The 15,333-nt window shown below is 50.0% G+C and overlaps 12 non-coding genes across 12 annotated transcripts; all 12 read right to left on the reverse strand.

Moving 5' to 3' along the window:
- Window positions 1–521: 521 nt before the first annotated feature.
- LOC126274753 (5S ribosomal RNA) lies at window positions 522–640 on the reverse strand. The gene has a single exon (XR_007550310.1). It is a non-coding gene; the product is annotated as a 5S ribosomal RNA (ribosomal RNA).
- Window positions 641–1,786: 1,146 nt separating this feature from the next.
- LOC126274754 (5S ribosomal RNA) lies at window positions 1,787–1,905 on the reverse strand. Its single transcript, XR_007550311.1, has one exon. It is a non-coding gene; the product is annotated as a 5S ribosomal RNA (ribosomal RNA).
- Window positions 1,906–3,051: 1,146 nt separating this feature from the next.
- On the reverse strand, window positions 3,052–3,170 carry LOC126274755 (5S ribosomal RNA). The gene has a single exon (XR_007550312.1). It is a non-coding gene; the product is annotated as a 5S ribosomal RNA (ribosomal RNA).
- Window positions 3,171–4,316: 1,146 nt separating this feature from the next.
- On the reverse strand, window positions 4,317–4,435 carry LOC126274756 (5S ribosomal RNA). Its single transcript, XR_007550313.1, has one exon. It is a non-coding gene; the product is annotated as a 5S ribosomal RNA (ribosomal RNA).
- Window positions 4,436–5,581: 1,146 nt separating this feature from the next.
- LOC126274757 (5S ribosomal RNA) lies at window positions 5,582–5,700 on the reverse strand. Its single transcript, XR_007550314.1, has one exon. It is a non-coding gene; the product is annotated as a 5S ribosomal RNA (ribosomal RNA).
- A 1,146-nt stretch (window positions 5,701–6,846) lies between these two features.
- LOC126274758 (5S ribosomal RNA) lies at window positions 6,847–6,965 on the reverse strand. Its single transcript, XR_007550315.1, has one exon. It is a non-coding gene; the product is annotated as a 5S ribosomal RNA (ribosomal RNA).
- A 1,146-nt stretch (window positions 6,966–8,111) lies between these two features.
- Window positions 8,112–8,230, reverse strand: LOC126274759 (5S ribosomal RNA). Its single transcript, XR_007550316.1, has one exon. It is a non-coding gene; the product is annotated as a 5S ribosomal RNA (ribosomal RNA).
- A 1,146-nt stretch (window positions 8,231–9,376) lies between these two features.
- LOC126274760 (5S ribosomal RNA) lies at window positions 9,377–9,495 on the reverse strand. The gene has a single exon (XR_007550317.1). It is a non-coding gene; the product is annotated as a 5S ribosomal RNA (ribosomal RNA).
- Window positions 9,496–10,641: 1,146 nt separating this feature from the next.
- LOC126274761 (5S ribosomal RNA) lies at window positions 10,642–10,760 on the reverse strand. Its single transcript, XR_007550318.1, has one exon. It is a non-coding gene; the product is annotated as a 5S ribosomal RNA (ribosomal RNA).
- A 1,146-nt stretch (window positions 10,761–11,906) lies between these two features.
- LOC126274764 (5S ribosomal RNA) lies at window positions 11,907–12,025 on the reverse strand. The gene has a single exon (XR_007550320.1). It is a non-coding gene; the product is annotated as a 5S ribosomal RNA (ribosomal RNA).
- Window positions 12,026–13,171: 1,146 nt separating this feature from the next.
- On the reverse strand, window positions 13,172–13,290 carry LOC126274765 (5S ribosomal RNA). Its single transcript, XR_007550321.1, has one exon. It is a non-coding gene; the product is annotated as a 5S ribosomal RNA (ribosomal RNA).
- Window positions 13,291–14,436: 1,146 nt separating this feature from the next.
- On the reverse strand, window positions 14,437–14,554 carry LOC126274134 (5S ribosomal RNA). The gene has a single exon (XR_007549961.1). It is a non-coding gene; the product is annotated as a 5S ribosomal RNA (ribosomal RNA).
- Between the last annotated feature and the right edge of the window lie 779 nt (window positions 14,555–15,333).

The following is a 15,333-nucleotide window of genomic DNA, read 5'->3' on the forward strand; positions in this document are numbered from 1 at the left end:
CGCTCGGGTCGTGGTCCATATGACAGCACAAGTACGAGAAGCATCTGCGAGATGGGCGCGGGCCGAACCGACGTGTCCGAGGCGCCGTGTGCGGCCGTTCGGAGCTACCAGAGCCGCTCTGTGCTGCGCCGTGCCGTGGAAAGGTGCGAAAACATGCACACAAGACACAGGCTGTTCGGCAAAGTATCCATCTCTTGTAGCGACGAAAGGTAAATTTTTGTTTACAAATTTGCCGTTGTGCACTGCTACAAAATTGGAATTTAGCGCTCCTACAAAACAGTAGGCTCTGACGCATTTTAAGAGCACATCCGTCGATTCGCAGTGTTTCGTTATTTTCAACGAGTTCCTAGCACTCTTCCTCCGCGCATTCTTGTTCAAACTGAGTTCATTGCTGTAATTTCACATCTTACGTTTAATACAGTGGTTTAAAATGCTTGTGGAAGCATCTTTGTCGCACCTGAGAGTTTGTATGAAAAGAGGACTGGCAGGTGTAGTGACATAAAATTTAAAAGAAGAGAGGGAGCCAACAGCACCCGGTGTTCCCAGGCGGTCACCCATCCAAGTACTAACCGGGCCCGATGTTGCTTAACTTCGGTGATCGGACGAGAACCGGTGTATTCAACATGGTATGGCCGTTGGCGTCCTTATACAGTAGCCGCACGGCAGAAGAAGGCTTCGCCTCTCCTCCCAACACACGCAATCTCCGTTTTCGGTGGCACATTTGACGCAAAGCACGTCCTTCCACCTCGAAGGCGACGCGCTGTGCGGCGCGCCGCCACGTGGGTCAGACGCACAACACAGCTGCTCGTTGCACCGCCTGTCATTCGTTTGTTCGACAAAGTATCCATCTCTTGTAGCGACGAAAGGTAAATTTTTGTTTACAAATTTGCCGTTGTGCACTGCTACAAAACAATATGCCCTGACGTATTTCACAACATTTCTGTCACTTCACACTGTTTTGTTATTTCCAGAGACTCTTTGGAAGTCTTCCTTGGCGCACTCTTTTCAAATTGAGCTCCTTAATATCGTATCTTACGATAGTTTAAAATCAGTATGGAAGCATCTATGTCACATGAGAAAGGTAGCATGAAAAAAGGGCTGGCAGGGGTAGTGACAAGAAAGCAAGAAATGAAGACAGAGGGAAGCGGTCTCACCTGCCTGACACGCGTCGCGCTTCCAGATATTTGCGTAATTCGCACGGTGCATTCTCGGCTGTCCCCTTCCGTCCCGACTTGTCCCGACTTTGCTCGACTGCCGCTCGCTGCCGCTCGGGTCGTGGTCCATATGACAGCACAAGTACGAGAAGCATCTGCGAGATGGGCGCGGGCCGAACCGACGTGTCCGAGGCGCCGTGTGCGGCCGTTCGGAGCTACCAGAGCCGCTCTGTGCTGCGCCGTGCCGTGGAAAGGTGCGAAAACATGCACACAAGACACAGGCTGTTCGGCAAAGTATCCATCTCTTGTAGCGACGAAAGGTAAATTTTTGTTTACAAATTTGCCGTTGTGCACTGCTACAAAATTGGAATTTAGCGCTCCTACAAAACAGTAGGCTCTGACGCATTTTAAGAGCACATCCGTCGATTCGCAGTGTTTCGTTATTTTCAACGAGTTCCTAGCACTCTTCCTCCGCGCATTCTTGTTCAAACTGAGTTCATTGCTGTAATTTCACATCTTACGTTTAATACAGTGGTTTAAAATGCTTGTGGAAGCATCTTTGTCGCACCTGAGAGTTTGTATGAAAAGAGGACTGGCAGGTGTAGTGACATAAAATTTAAAAGAAGAGAGGGAGCCAACAGCACCCGGTGTTCCCAGGCGGTCACCCATCCAAGTACTAACCGGGCCCGATGTTGCTTAACTTCGGTGATCGGACGAGAACCGGTGTATTCAACATGGTATGGCCGTTGGCGTCCTTATACAGTAGCCGCACGGCAGAAGAAGGCTTCGCCTCTCCTCCCAACACACGCAATCTCCGTTTTCGGTGGCACATTTGACGCAAAGCACGTCCTTCCACCTCGAAGGCGACGCGCTGTGCGGCGCGCCGCCACGTGGGTCAGACGCACAACACAGCTGCTCGTTGCACCGCCTGTCATTCGTTTGTTCGACAAAGTATCCATCTCTTGTAGCGACGAAAGGTAAATTTTTGTTTACAAATTTGCCGTTGTGCACTGCTACAAAACAATATGCCCTGACGTATTTCACAACATTTCTGTCACTTCACACTGTTTTGTTATTTCCAGAGACTCTTTGGAAGTCTTCCTTGGCGCACTCTTTTCAAATTGAGCTCCTTAATATCGTGTCTTGCGATAGTTTAAAATCAGTATGGAAGCATCTATGTCACATGAGAAAGGTAGCATGAAAAAAGGGCTGGCAGGGGTAGTGACAAGAAAGCAAGAAATGAAGACAGAGGGAAGCGGTCTCACCTGCCTGACACGCGTCGCGCTTCCAGATATTTGCGTAATTCGCACGGTGCATTCTCGGCTGTCCCCTTCCGTCCCGACTTGTCCCGACTTTGCTCGACTGCCGCTCGCTGCCGCTCGGGTCGTGGTCCATATGACAGCACAAGTACGAGAAGCATCTGCGAGATGGGCGCGGGCCGAACCGACGTGTCCGAGGCGCCGTGTGCGGCCGTTCGGAGCTACCAGAGCCGCTCTGTGCTGCGCCGTGCCGTGGAAAGGTGCGAAAACATGCACACAAGACACAGGCTGTTCGGCAAAGTATCCATCTCTTGTAGCGACGAAAGGTAAATTTTTGTTTACAAATTTGCCGTTGTGCACTGCTACAAAATTGGAATTTAGCGCTCCTACAAAACAGTAGGCTCTGACGCATTTTAAGAGCACATCCGTCGATTCGCAGTGTTTCGTTATTTTCAACGAGTTCCTAGCACTCTTCCTCCGCGCATTCTTGTTCAAACTGAGTTCATTGCTGTAATTTCACATCTTACGTTTAATACAGTGGTTTAAAATGCTTGTGGAAGCATCTTTGTCGCACCTGAGAGTTTGTATGAAAAGAGGACTGGCAGGTGTAGTGACATAAAATTTAAAAGAAGAGAGGGAGCCAACAGCACCCGGTGTTCCCAGGCGGTCACCCATCCAAGTACTAACCGGGCCCGATGTTGCTTAACTTCGGTGATCGGACGAGAACCGGTGTATTCAACATGGTATGGCCGTTGGCGTCCTTATACAGTAGCCGCACGGCAGAAGAAGGCTTCGCCTCTCCTCCCAACACACGCAATCTCCGTTTTCGGTGGCACACACTAGATCGCGTGTTTCCTTCCACCTCGAAGGCGACGCGCTGTGCGGCGCGCCGCCACGTGGGTCAGACGCACAACACAGCTGCTCGTTGCACCGCCTGTCATTCGTTTGTTCGACAAAGTATCCATCTCTTGTAGCGACGAAAGGTAAATTTTTGTTTACAAATTTGCCGTTGTGCACTGCTACAAAACAATATGCCCTGACGTATTTCACAACATTTCTGTCACTTCACACTGTTTTGTTATTTCCAGAGACTCTTTGGAAGTCTTCCTTGGCGCACTCTTTTCAAATTGAGCTCCTTAATATCGTATCTTACGATAGTTTAAAATCAGTATGGAAGCATCTATGTCACATGAGAAAGGTAGCATGAAAAAAGGGCTGGCAGGGGTAGTGACAAGAAAGCAAGAAATGAAGACAGAGGGAAGCGGTCTCACCTGCCTGACACGCGTCGCGCTTCCAGATATTTGCGTAATTCGCACGGTGCATTCTCGGCTGTCCCCTTCCGTCCCGACTTGTCCCGACTTTGCTCGACTGCCGCTCGCTGCCGCTCGGGTCGTGGTCCATATGACAGCACAAGTACGAGAAGCATCTGCGAGATGGGCGCGGGCCGAACCGACGTGTCCGAGGCGCCGTGTGCGGCCGTTCGGAGCTACCAGAGCCGCTCTGTGATGCGCCGTGCCGTGGAAAGGTGCGAAAACATGCACACAAGACACAGGCTGTTCGGCAAAGTATCCATCTCTTGTAGCGACGAAAGGTAAATTTTTGTTTACAAATTTGCCGTTGTGCACTGCTACAAAATTGGAATTTAGCGCTCCTACAAAACAGTAGGCTCTGACGCATTTTAAGAGCACATCCGTCGATTCGCAGTGTTTCGTTATTTTCAACGAGTTCCTAGCACTCTTCCTCCGCGCATTCTTGTTCAAACTGAGTTCATTGCTGTAATTTCACATCTTACGTTTAATACAGTGGTTTAAAATGCTTGTGGAAGCATCTTTGTCGCACCTGAGAGTTTGTATGAAAAGAGGACTGGCAGGTGTAGTGACATAAAATTTAAAAGAAGAGAGGGAGCCAACAGCACCCGGTGTTCCCAGGCGGTCACCCATCCAAGTACTAACCGGGCCCGATGTTGCTTAACTTCGGTGATCGGACGAGAACCGGTGTATTCAACATGGTATGGCCGTTGGCGTCCTTATACAGTAGCCGCACGGCAGAAGAAGGCTTCGCCTCTCCTCCCAACACACGCAATCTCCGTTTTCGGTGGCACATTTGACGCAAAGCACGTCCTTCCACCTCGAAGGCGACGCGCTGTGCGGCGCGCCGCCACGTGGGTCAGACGCACAACACAGCTGCTCGTTGCACCGCCTGTCATTCGTTTGTTCGACAAAGTATCCATCTCTTGTAGCGACGAAAGGTAAATTTTTGTTTACAAATTTGCCGTTGTGCACTGCTACAAAACAATATGCCCTGACGTATTTCACAACATTTCTGTCACTTCACACTGTTTTGTTATTTCCAGAGACTCTTTGGAAGTCTTCCTTGGCGCACTCTTTTCAAATTGAGCTCCTTAATATCGTATCTTACGATAGTTTAAAATCAGTATGGAAGCATCTATGTCACATGAGAAAGGTAGCATGAAAAAAGGGCTGGCAGGGGTAGTGACAAGAAAGCAAGAAATGAAGACAGAGGGAAGCGGTCTCACCTGCCTGACACGCGTCGCGCTTCCAGATATTTGCGTAATTCGCACGGTGCATTCTCGGCTGTCCCCTTCCGTCCCGACTTGTCCCGACTTTGCTCGACTGCCGCTCGCTGCCGCTCGGGTCGTGGTCCATATGACAGCACAAGTACGAGAAGCATCTGCGAGATGGGCGCGGGCCGAACCGACGTGTCCGAGGCGCCGTGTGCGGCCGTTCGGAGCTACCAGAGCCGCTCTGTGCTGCGCCGTGCCGTGGAAAGGTGCGAAAACATGCACACAAGACACAGGCTGTTCGGCAAAGTATCCATCTCTTGTAGCGACGAAAGGTAAATTTTTGTTTACAAATTTGCCGTTGTGCACTGCTACAAAATTGGAATTTAGCGCTCCTACAAAACAGTAGGCTCTGACGCATTTTAAGAGCACATCCGTCGATTCGCAGTGTTTCGTTATTTTCAACGAGTTCCTAGCACTCTTCCTCCGCGCATTCTTGTTCAAACTGAGTTCATTGCTGTAATTTCACATCTTACGTTTAATACAGTGGTTTAAAATGCTTGTGGAAGCATCTTTGTCGCACCTGAGAGTTTGTATGAAAAGAGGACTGGCAGGTGTAGTGACATAAAATTTAAAAGAAGAGAGGGAGCCAACAGCACCCGGTGTTCCCAGGCGGTCACCCATCCAAGTACTAACCGGGCCCGATGTTGCTTAACTTCGGTGATCGGACGAGAACCGGTGTATTCAACATGGTATGGCCGTTGGCGTCCTTATACAGTAGCCGCACGGCAGAAGAAGGCTTCGCCTCTCCTCCCAACACACGCAATCTCCGTTTTCGGTGGCACATTTGACGCAAAGCACGTCCTTCCACCTCGAAGGCGACGCGCTGTGCGGCGCGCCGCCACGTGGGTCAGACGCACAACACAGCTGCTCGTTGCACCGCCTGTCATTCGTTTGTTCGACAAAGTATCCATCTCTTGTAGCGACGAAAGGTAAATTTTTGTTTACAAATTTGCCGTTGTGCACTGCTACAAAACAATATGCCCTGACGTATTTCACAACATTTCTGTCACTTCACACTGTTTTGTTATTTCCAGAGACTCTTTGGAAGTCTTCCTTGGCGCACTCTTTTCAAATTGAGCTCCTTAATATCGTATCTTACGATAGTTTAAAATCAGTATGGAAGCATCTATGTCACATGAGAAAGGTAGCATGAAAAAAGGGCTGGCAGGGGTAGTGACAAGAAAGCAAGAAATGAAGACAGAGGGAAGCGGTCTCACCTGCCTGACACGCGTCGCGCTTCCAGATATTTGCGTAATTCGCACGGTGCATTCTCGGCTGTCCCCTTCCGTCCCGACTTGTCCCGACTTTGCTCGACTGCCGCTCGCTGCCGCTCGGGTCGTGGTCCATATGACAGCACAAGTACGAGAAGCATCTGCGAGATGGGCGCGGGCCGAACCGACGTGTCCGAGGCGCCGTGTGCGGCCGTTCGGAGCTACCAGAGCCGCTCTGTGCTGCGCCGTGCCGTGGAAAGGTGCGAAAACATGCACACAAGACACAGGCTGTTCGGCAAAGTATCCATCTCTTGTAGCGACGAAAGGTAAATTTTTGTTTACAAATTTGCCGTTGTGCACTGCTACAAAATTGGAATTTAGCGCTCCTACAAAACAGTAGGCTCTGACGCATTTTAAGAGCACATCCGTCGATTCGCAGTGTTTCGTTATTTTCAACGAGTTCCTAGCACTCTTCCTCCGCGCATTCTTGTTCAAACTGAGTTCATTGCTGTAATTTCACATCTTACGTTTAATACAGTGGTTTAAAATGCTTGTGGAAGCATCTTTGTCGCACCTGAGAGTTTGTATGAAAAGAGGACTGGCAGGTGTAGTGACATAAAATTTAAAAGAAGAGAGGGAGCCAACAGCACCCGGTGTTCCCAGGCGGTCACCCATCCAAGTACTAACCGGGCCCGATGTTGCTTAACTTCGGTGATCGGACGAGAACCGGTGTATTCAACATGGTATGGCCGTTGGCGTCCTTATACAGTAGCCGCACGGCAGAAGAAGGCTTCGCCTCTCCTCCCAACACACGCAATCTCCGTTTTCGGTGGCACATTTGACGCAAAGCACGTCCTTCCACCTCGAAGGCGACGCGCTGTGCGGCGCGCCGCCACGTGGGTCAGACGCACAACACAGCTGCTCGTTGCACCGCCTGTCATTCGTTTGTTCGACAAAGTATCCATCTCTTGTAGCGACGAAAGGTAAATTTTTGTTTACAAATTTGCCGTTGTGCACTGCTACAAAACAATATGCCCTGACGTATTTCACAACATTTCTGTCACTTCACACTGTTTTGTTATTTCCAGAGACTCTTTGGAAGTCTTCCTTGGCGCACTCTTTTCAAATTGAGCTCCTTAATATCGTATCTTACGATAGTTTAAAATCAGTATGGAAGCATCTATGTCACATGAGAAAGGTAGCATGAAAAAAGGGCTGGCAGGGGTAGTGACAAGAAAGCAAGAAATGAAGACAGAGGGAAGCGGTCTCACCTGCCTGACACGCGTCGCGCTTCCAGATATTTGCGTAATTCGCACGGTGCATTCTCGGCTGTCCCCTTCCGTCCCGACTTGTCCCGACTTTGCTCGACTGCCGCTCGCTGCCGCTCGGGTCGTGGTCCATATGACAGCACAAGTACGAGAAGCATCTGCGAGATGGGCGCGGGCCGAACCGACGTGTCCGAGGCGCCGTGTGCGGCCGTTCGGAGCTACCAGAGCCGCTCTGTGCTGCGCCGTGCCGTGGAAAGGTGCGAAAACATGCACACAAGACACAGGCTGTTCGGCAAAGTATCCATCTCTTGTAGCGACGAAAGGTAAATTTTTGTTTACAAATTTGCCGTTGTGCACTGCTACAAAATTGGAATTTAGCGCTCCTACAAAACAGTAGGCTCTGACGCATTTTAAGAGCACATCCGTCGATTCGCAGTGTTTCGTTATTTTCAACGAGTTCCTAGCACTCTTCCTCCGCGCATTCTTGTTCAAACTGAGTTCATTGCTGTAATTTCACATCTTACGTTTAATACAGTGGTTTAAAATGCTTGTGGAAGCATCTTTGTCGCACCTGAGAGTTTGTATGAAAAGAGGACTGGCAGGTGTAGTGACATAAAATTTAAAAGAAGAGAGGGAGCCAACAGCACCCGGTGTTCCCAGGCGGTCACCCATCCAAGTACTAACCGGGCCCGATGTTGCTTAACTTCGGTGATCGGACGAGAACCGGTGTATTCAACATGGTATGGCCGTTGGCGTCCTTATACAGTAGCCGCACGGCAGAAGAAGGCTTCGCCTCTCCTCCCAACACACGCAATCTCCGTTTTCGGTGGCACATTTGACGCAAAGCACGTCCTTCCACCTCGAAGGCGACGCGCTGTGCGGCGCGCCGCCACGTGGGTCAGACGCACAACACAGCTGCTCGTTGCACCGCCTGTCATTCGTTTGTTCGACAAAGTATCCATCTCTTGTAGCGACGAAAGGTAAATTTTTGTTTACAAATTTGCCGTTGTGCACTGCTACAAAACAATATGCCCTGACGTATTTCACAACATTTCTGTCACTTCACACTGTTTTGTTATTTCCAGAGACTCTTTGGAAGTCTTCCTTGGCGCACTCTTTTCAAATTGAGCTCCTTAATATCGTATCTTACGATAGTTTAAAATCAGTATGGAAGCATCTATGTCACATGAGAAAGGTAGCATGAAAAAAGGGCTGGCAGGGGTAGTGACAAGAAAGCAAGAAATGAAGACAGAGGGAAGCGGTCTCACCTGCCTGACACGCGTCGCGCTTCCAGATATTTGCGTAATTCGCACGGTGCATTCTCGGCTGTCCCCTTCCGTCCCGACTTGTCCCGACTTTGCTCGACTGCCGCTCGCTGCCGCTCGGGTCGTGGTCCATATGACAGCACAAGTACGAGAAGCATCTGCGAGATGGGCGCGGGCCGAACCGACGTGTCCGAGGCGCCGTGTGCGGCCGTTCGGAGCTACCAGAGCCGCTCTGTGCTGCGCCGTGCCGTGGAAAGGTGCGAAAACATGCACACAAGACACAGGCTGTTCGGCAAAGTATCCATCTCTTGTAGCGACGAAAGGTAAATTTTTGTTTACAAATTTGCCGTTGTGCACTGCTACAAAATTGGAATTTAGCGCTCCTACAAAACAGTAGGCTCTGACGCATTTTAAGAGCACATCCGTCGATTCGCAGTGTTTCGTTATTTTCAACGAGTTCCTAGCACTCTTCCTCCGCGCATTCTTGTTCAAACTGAGTTCATTGCTGTAATTTCACATCTTACGTTTAATACAGTGGTTTAAAATGCTTGTGGAAGCATCTTTGTCGCACCTGAGAGTTTGTATGAAAAGAGGACTGGCAGGTGTAGTGACATAAAATTTAAAAGAAGAGAGGGAGCCAACAGCACCCGGTGTTCCCAGGCGGTCACCCATCCAAGTACTAACCGGGCCCGATGTTGCTTAACTTCGGTGATCGGACGAGAACCGGTGTATTCAACATGGTATGGCCGTTGGCGTCCTTATACAGTAGCCGCACGGCAGAAGAAGGCTTCGCCTCTCCTCCCAACACACGCAATCTCCGTTTTCGGTGGCACATTTGACGCAAAGCACGTCCTTCCACCTCGAAGGCGACGCGCTGTGCGGCGCGCCGCCACGTGGGTCAGACGCACAACACAGCTGCTCGTTGCACCGCCTGTCATTCGTTTGTTCGACAAAGTATCCATCTCTTGTAGCGACGAAAGGTAAATTTTTGTTTACAAATTTGCCGTTGTGCACTGCTACAAAACAATATGCCCTGACGTATTTCACAACATTTCTGTCACTTCACACTGTTTTGTTATTTCCAGAGACTCTTTGGAAGTCTTCCTTGGCGCACTCTTTTCAAATTGAGCTCCTTAATATCGTATCTTACGATAGTTTAAAATCAGTATGGAAGCATCTATGTCACATGAGAAAGGTAGCATGAAAAAAGGGCTGGCAGGGGTAGTGACAAGAAAGCAAGAAATGAAGACAGAGGGAAGCGGTCTCACCTGCCTGACACGCGTCGCGCTTCCAGATATTTGCGTAATTCGCACGGTGCATTCTCGGCTGTCCCCTTCCGTCCCGACTTGTCCCGACTTTGCTCGACTGCCGCTCGCTGCCGCTCGGGTCGTGGTCCATATGACAGCACAAGTACGAGAAGCATCTGCGAGATGGGCGCGGGCCGAACCGACGTGTCCGAGGCGCCGTGTGCGGCCGTTCGGAGCTACCAGAGCCGCTCTGTGATGCGCCGTGCCGTGGAAAGGTGCGAAAACATGCACACAAGACACAGGCTGTTCGGCAAAGTATCCATCTCTTGTAGCGACGAAAGGTAAATTTTTGTTTACAAATTTGCCGTTGTGCACTGCTACAAAATTGGAATTTAGCGCTCCTACAAAACAGTAGGCTCTGACGCATTTTAAGAGCACATCCGTCGATTCGCAGTGTTTCGTTATTTTCAACGAGTTCCTAGCACTCTTCCTCCGCGCATTCTTGTTCAAACTGAGTTCATTGCTGTAATTTCACATCTTACGTTTAATACAGTGGTTTAAAATGCTTGTGGAAGCATCTTTGTCGCACCTGAGAGTTTGTATGAAAAGAGGACTGGCAGGTGTAGTGACATAAAATTTAAAAGAAGAGAGGGAGCCAACAGCACCCGGTGTTCCCAGGCGGTCACCCATCCAAGTACTAACCGGGCCCGATGTTGCTTAACTTCGGTGATCGGACGAGAACCGGTGTATTCAACATGGTATGGCCGTTGGCGTCCTTATACAGTAGCCGCACGGCAGAAGAAGGCTTCGCCTCTCCTCCCAACACACGCAATCTCCGTTTTCGGTGGCACATTTGACGCAAAGCACGTCCTTCCACCTCGAAGGCGACGCGCTGTGCGGCGCGCCGCCACGTGGGTCAGACGCACAACACAGCTGCTCGTTGCACCGCCTGTCATTCGTTTGTTCGACAAAGTATCCATCTCTTGTAGCGACGAAAGGTAAATTTTTGTTTACAAATTTGCCGTTGTGCACTGCTACAAAACAATATGCCCTGACGTATTTCACAACATTTCTGTCACTTCACACTGTTTTGTTATTTCCAGAGACTCTTTGGAAGTCTTCCTTGGCGCACTCTTTTCAAATTGAGCTCCTTAATATCGTGTCTTGCGATAGTTTAAAATCAGTATGGAAGCATCTATGTCACATGAGAAAGGTAGCATGAAAAAAGGGCTGGCAGGGGTAGTGACAAGAAAGCAAGAAATGAAGACAGAGGGAAGCGGTCTCACCCGCCTGACACGCGTCGCGCTTCCAGATATTTGCGTAATTCGCACGGTGCATTCTCGGCTGTCCCCTTCCGTCCCGACTTGTCCCGACTTTGCTCGACTGCCGCTCGCTGCCGCTCGGGTCGTGGTCCATATGACAGCACAAGTACGAGAAGCATCTGCGAGATGGGCGCGGGCCGAACCGACGTGTCCGAGGCGCCGTGTGCGGCCGTTCGGAGCTACCAGAGCCGCTCTGTGCTGCGCCGTGCCGTGGAAAGGTGCGAAAACATGCACACAAGACACAGGCTGTTCGGCAAAGTATCCATCTCTTGTAGCGACGAAAGGTAAATTTTTGTTTACAAATTTGCCGTTGTGCACTGCTACAAAATTGGAATTTAGCGCTCCTACAAAACAGTAGGCTCTGACGCATTTTAAGAGCACATCCGTCGATTCGCAGTGTTTCGTTATTTTCAACGAGTTCCTAGCACTCTTCCTCCGCGCATTCTTGTTCAAACTGAGTTCATTGCTGTAATTTCACATCTTACGTTTAATACAGTGGTTTAAAATGCTTGTGGAAGCATCTTTGTCGCACCTGAGAGTTTGTATGAAAAGAGGACTGGCAGGTGTAGTGACATAAAATTTAAAAGAAGAGAGGGAGCCAACAGCACCCGGTGTTCCCAGGCGGTCACCCATCCAAGTACTAACCGGGCCCGATGTTGCTTAACTTCGGTGATCGGACGAGAACCGGTGTATTCAACATGGTATGGCCGTTGGCGTCCTTATACAGTAGCCGCACGGCAGAAGAAGGCTTCGCCTCTCCTCCCAACACACGCAATCTCCGTTTTCGGTGGCACATTTGACGCAAAGCACGTCCTTCCACCTCGAAGGCGACGCGCTGTGCGGCGCGCCGCCACGTGGGTCAGACGCACAACACAGCTGCTCGTTGCACCGCCTGTCATTCGTTTGTTCGACAAAGTATCCATCTCTTGTAGCGACGAAAGGTAAATTTTTGTTTACAAATTTGCCGTTGTGCACTGCTACAAAACAATATGCCCTGACGTATTTCACAACATTTCTGTCACTTCACACTGTTTTGTTATTTCCAGAGACTCTTTGGAAGTCTTCCTTGGCGCACTCTTTTCAAATTGAGCTCCTTAATATCGTATCTTACGATAGTTTAAAATCAGTATGGAAGCATCTATGTCACATGAGAAAGGTAGCATGAAAAAAGGGCTGGCAGGGGTAGTGACAAGAAAGCAAGAAATGAAGACAGAGGGAAGCGGTCTCACCTGCCTGACACGCGTCGCGCTTCCAGATATTTGCGTAATTCGCACGGTGCATTCTCGGCTGTCCCCTTCCGTCCCGACTTGTCCCGACTTTGCTCGACTGCCGCTCGCTGCCGCTCGGGTCGTGGTCCATATGACAGCACAAGTACGAGAAGCATCTGCGAGATGGGCGCGGGCCGAACCGACGTGTCCGAGGCGCCGTGTGCGGCCGTTCGGAGCTACCAGAGCCGCTCTGTGCTGCGCCGTGCCGTGGAAAGGTGCGAAAACATGCACACAAGACACAGGCTGTTCGGCAAAGTATCCATCTCTTGTAGCGACGAAAGGTAAATTTTTGTTTACAAATTTGCCGTTGTGCACTGCTACAAAATTGGAATTTAGCGCTCCTACAAAACAGTAGGCTCTGACGCATTTTAAGAGCACATCCGTCGATTCGCAGTGTTTCGTTATTTTCAACGAGTTCCTAGCACTCTTCCTCCGCGCATTCTTGTTCAAACTGAGTTCATTGCTGTAATTTCACATCTTACGTTTAATACAGTGGTTTAAAATGCTTGTGGAAGCATCTTTGTCGCACCTGAGAGTTTGTATGAAAAGAGGACTGGCAGGTGTAGTGACATAAAATTTAAAAGAAGAGAGGGAGCCAACAGCACCCGGTGTTCCCAGGCGGTCACCCATCCAAGTACTAACCGGGCCCGATGTTGCTTAACTTCGGTGATCGGACGAGAACCGGTGTATTCAACATGGTATGGCCGTTGGCGTCCTTATACAGTAGCCGCACGGCAGAAGAAGGCTTCGCCTCTCCTCCCAACACACGCAATCTCCGTTTTCGGTGGCACATTTGACGCAAAGCACGTCCTTCCACCTCGAAGGCGACGCGCTGTGCGGCGCGCCGCCACGTGGGTCAGACGCACAACACAGCTGCTCGTTGCACCGCCTGTCATTCGTTTGTTCGACAAAGTATCCATCTCTTGTAGCGACGAAAGGTAAATTTTTGTTTACAAATTTGCCGTTGTGCACTGCTACAAAACAATATGCCCTGACGTATTTCACAACATTTCTGTCACTTCACACTGTTTTGTTATTTCCAGAGACTCTTTGGAAGTCTTCCTTGGCGCACTCTTTTCAAATTGAGCTCCTTAATATCGTATCTTACGATAGTTTAAAATCAGTATGGAAGCATCTATGTCACATGAGAAAGGTAGCATGAAAAAAGGGCTGGCAGGGGTAGTGACAAGAAAGCAAGAAATGAAGACAGAGGGAAGCGGTCTCACCTGCCTGACACGCGTCGCGCTTCCAGATATTTGCGTAATTCGCACGGTGCATTCTCGGCTGTCCCCTTCCGTCCCGACTTGTCCCGACTTTGCTCGACTGCCGCTCGCTGCCGCTCGGGTCGTGGTCCATATGACAGCACAAGTACGAGAAGCATCTGCGAGATGGGCGCGGGCCGAACCGACGTGTCCGAGGCGCCGTGTGCGGCCGTTCGGAGCTACCAGAGCCGCTCTGTGCTGCGCCGTGCCGTGGAAAGGTGCGAAAACATGCACACAAGACACAGGCTGTTCGGCAAAGTATCCATCTCTTGTAGCGACGAAAGGTAAATTTTTGTTTACAAATTTGCCGTTGTGCACTGCTACAAAATTGGAATTTAGCGCTCCTACAAAACAGTAGGCTCTGACGCATTTTAAGAGCACATCCGTCGATTCGCAGTGTTTCGTTATTTTCAACGAGTTCCTAGCACTCTTCCTCCGCGCATTCTTGTTCAAACTGAGTTCATTGCTGTAATTTCACATCTTACGTTTAATACAGTGGTTTAAAATGCTTGTGGAAGCATCTTTGTCGCACCTGAGAGTTTGTATGAAAAGAGGACTGGCAGGTGTAGTGACATAAAATTTAAAAGAAGAGAGGGAGCCAACAGCACCCGGTGTTCCCAGGCGGTCACCCATCCAAGTACTAACCGGCCCGATGTTGCTTAACTTCGGTGATCGGACGAGAACCGGTGTATTCAACATGGTATGGCCGTTGGCGTCCTTATACAGTAGCCGCACGGCAGAAGAAGGCTTCGCCTCTCCTCCCAACACACGCAATCTCCGTTTTCGGTGGCACATTTGACGCAAAGCACGTCCTTCCACCTCGAAGGCGACGCGCTGTGCGGCGCGCCGCCACGTGGGTCAGACGCACAACACAGCTGCTCGTTGCACCGCCTGTCATTCGTTTGTTCGACAAAGTATCCATCTCTTGTAGCGACGAAAGGTAAATTTTTGTTTACAAATTTGCCGTTGTGCACTGCTACAAAACAATATGCCCTGACGTATTTCACAACATTTCTGTCACTTCACACTGTTTTGTTATTTCCAGAGACTCTTTGGAAGTCTTCCTTGGCGCACTCTTTTCAAATTGAGCTCCTTAATATCGTATCTTACGATAGTTTAAAATCAGTATGGAAGCATCTATGTCACATGAGAAAGGTAGCATGAAAAAAGTGCTGGCAGGGGTAGTGACAAGAAAGCAAGAAATGAAGACAGAGGGAAGCGGTCTCACCTGCCTGACACGCGTCGCGCTTCCAGATATTTGCGTAATTCGCACGGTGCATTCTCGGCTGTCCCCTTCCGTCCCGACTTGTCCCGACTTTGCTCGACTGCCGCTCGCTGCCGCTCGGGTCGTGGTCCATATGACAGCACAAGTACGAGAAGCATCTGCGAGATGGGCGCGGGCCGAACCGACGTGTCCGAGGCGCCGTGTGCGGCCGTTCGGAGCTACCAGAGCCGCTCTGTGCTGCGCCGTGCCGTGGAAAGGTGCGAAAACA

The sequence above is a fragment of the Schistocerca gregaria genome, chromosome 5 (assembly GCF_023897955.1).
Source record: "Schistocerca gregaria isolate iqSchGreg1 chromosome 5, iqSchGreg1.2, whole genome shotgun sequence".
NCBI lineage: Eukaryota > Metazoa > Arthropoda > Insecta > Orthoptera > Acrididae > Schistocerca > Schistocerca gregaria.